Source organism: Palaemon carinicauda, chromosome 15 (genome assembly GCF_036898095.1).
Source record: "Palaemon carinicauda isolate YSFRI2023 chromosome 15, ASM3689809v2, whole genome shotgun sequence".
NCBI classification, from domain to species: domain Eukaryota; kingdom Metazoa; phylum Arthropoda; class Malacostraca; order Decapoda; family Palaemonidae; genus Palaemon; species Palaemon carinicauda.
In genome coordinates this window covers 81,179,275-81,181,845 of record NC_090739.1, presented here as the reverse complement: position 1 = coordinate 81,181,845, position 2,571 = coordinate 81,179,275, and the positions used below count along the sequence as shown (strand labels likewise).

The window sequence follows — 2,571 nt, the reverse complement described above, 5'->3', positions numbered from 1 at the left end:
CAATCTCAAGAAGTCTCGCCTTTCTCTAGCTCAGAAATTCCGCAATTCATTCAAGACACCCAACCAAACTTTCCTGGAATTTTATAATCTGAAGATAAAGCAATTACAGAAATGGTTCGACAAGGCAGGTATTAGTAACTATGAAGATTTGAAGTCTCTCTTGTTGATGGAAGAATTCTTGCGTAAGATACCAGTTAACGTTGCTATGTATGTTAAGGAACAAGGTGTGAAGAAACCCAAGGAAGCAGATTTGTTGGCGGATGAATACTTCTTAATTCATAAGGAACAACTTAAACAGAAAGCTCTCGTCGATAGCAAGGTATGTTCATTTTGTAAGGAACGGGGACATCTAATTCAAGATTGTCCTAATTCTCGGTGCAAAGGTTCTCTCCTAAAACAAACTCTTCACCTAATACAGGGAAAAATTATAAATCTAAACCAACTGAACACAAGACCATGCATTGTGCAATAAAGGAAGATGGTTTTGATAACTTCAAGTGTCAGGGTAAGGTAAAAGATAATACTGTTACAATTCTTCGTGACTCAGCATCAAGTAAAACTATTGTAAGTTCTAATATGAAATCCTTTATCACTCCTACAAACAGGTTCATTACAGTTTCGGATCTTACAAGTGAATCGGTACTTCCCCTTGTAACTATTCCTTTGACTAGTCCATATACTGATGGAATAGTGGAAGTTGCATACTTGGATAAGGAATTCCCTTGCAAAGAGGTGGACATTTTGATGGGTAATGATTTGGCCAAAGATAAGGTACACACCAGTCTGATAATACAATCTCCTGAAACGTATGTAAAGGCCCAGTGTAACATTGTAACTAGGTCACAGGCTTCTCAAATAGAACCTGAGCGTGGTGTTATACCCTATAAAGTTGTCCCTACCAAGGTAAGTAAGGCAACTGACCTGCTTAACATTCCTACTGAAGTTTTTGCGAAAGCCCAACAATTAGATGATTCTGTTAAACAGTTGTTTAAGAAGATTAGAGACATATCAGATGAAGATAGTAAAACTCCTTACTTTTATCTAGAAAATAAGGTTCTTATGAGACATTACCGACCTCCTAAGATGTCTTTTCAGGATAACTGGCGTGATAAATTCCAGGTAGTGGTACCTAAAGTCTACAGACAATCTTTGTTGGACTTGGCCCATACTGAAAACTGTCATCTTGGAATATCCAAGACATACCAACGATTAGCTGATGATTTCTACTGGCTTGGAATGAAGAAAGATGTACAGGAGTTTGTTAAAGATTGTGCCACTTGCCAACAAGTAGGAAAACCTAACCAGACAATACCTCCAGCGCCTCTCATACCTATTTCTGTACCAAAGGAACCCTTCTCCAAAGTAATTATTGATTATGTGGGACCTTTAAAGAAGACTAGAAAAGGTAATGAATACATTTTAACTTTAATGTGTCCAACTACTCGTTTTCCCATGATTATTCCAGTCAGAAATATTTCTGCTAAGGTGATTATCAAACAGTTGCTTAATATTTTTACTGTATTTGGATTTCCAGCAGAAGTTTAATGTGATCAGGGAACTAACTTCATGAGTGAGGTATTTCAGGAGACTTTAGCTACATTTAATATGAAACAGGTGATAGCTACTGCATATCACCCTCAAACTAATGGAGCATTAGAGAGGTCACAATCATATCAAACTGTAAAATCTCTAATCAGGAATTATGTTTTCAGTACAGGTCTATTTGTATGGAAGATCCTTCGTTCTGGAGACTGATCACAAGCCCTTGACTTATCTTCAGACTGCTCGAGAAATAAATCCAAGATTAATGAGATGGTCATTGAGTCTACAACCATATCACTTCAATATAAGAGTTATAAAGGGTTCAGAGAATGTTGGAGCTGATTATTTGAGCAGATGTGAAACTGATATATAAGTCAAGTACAGAAAATTGTTATTTTCTTTTTTTAAGGGGGGAGGTATTGTCACCGTGTGCTTATATATATTTGTTTATTATTTAGGTTGTTACTATATTTAAATAATAGTAAGTAATGTTTGTATGTATATAGGGATTTCAGAGTTAAATCAGAGTTAAAGACCCAACTGCTTATTACCAACGAATTCTTGTTACCGTAATGAAGATTGGTTGAGATCTTGTTTTGGACAGTTGTTTAGTTACTGTTTCTCTCTCTTCAGAGGTGAAATGGGGATGAGCAGAAATAACTCGGGAGTGCATTCGTGGTGCTGTTGTGCGGAAGAGGTCGAGATCCCTACCACCTAGAATTTTATATATCAGCCCTACTTGAAAGTGCTCTTCGTCAGTGTTGGTTGTTTACCGTCACCGAAGTAATGGTGCTTGGTGTTTAATGGTAAATGTTACGGTAATCGTAAAATGTGCACTGGTCACTATGATCGAGGGAGTGTTTATTGGCCTGTCGGAGACATGAAAGCATGTTTGAGGGTTGTGGCCTTATGCACAAGGGATAAGTGACCGACCGCACGGTAGTATCCGCAAGTGTACTCTTTATCTTTTCACTGTATTTGGTTATTATTAAATAAGATACCTATTGCTTATATATATAATGTAAAATC

General features: G+C 37.1%; 1 pseudogene; it reads left to right on the top strand.

Annotated features, from left to right (window-relative positions):
• The first annotated feature begins 205 nt into the window (after nt 1-205).
• LOC137654034 (uncharacterized) lies at nt 206-1,545 on the top strand (annotated as a pseudogene).
• The last annotated feature ends 1,026 nt before the right edge of the window (nt 1,546-2,571 follow it).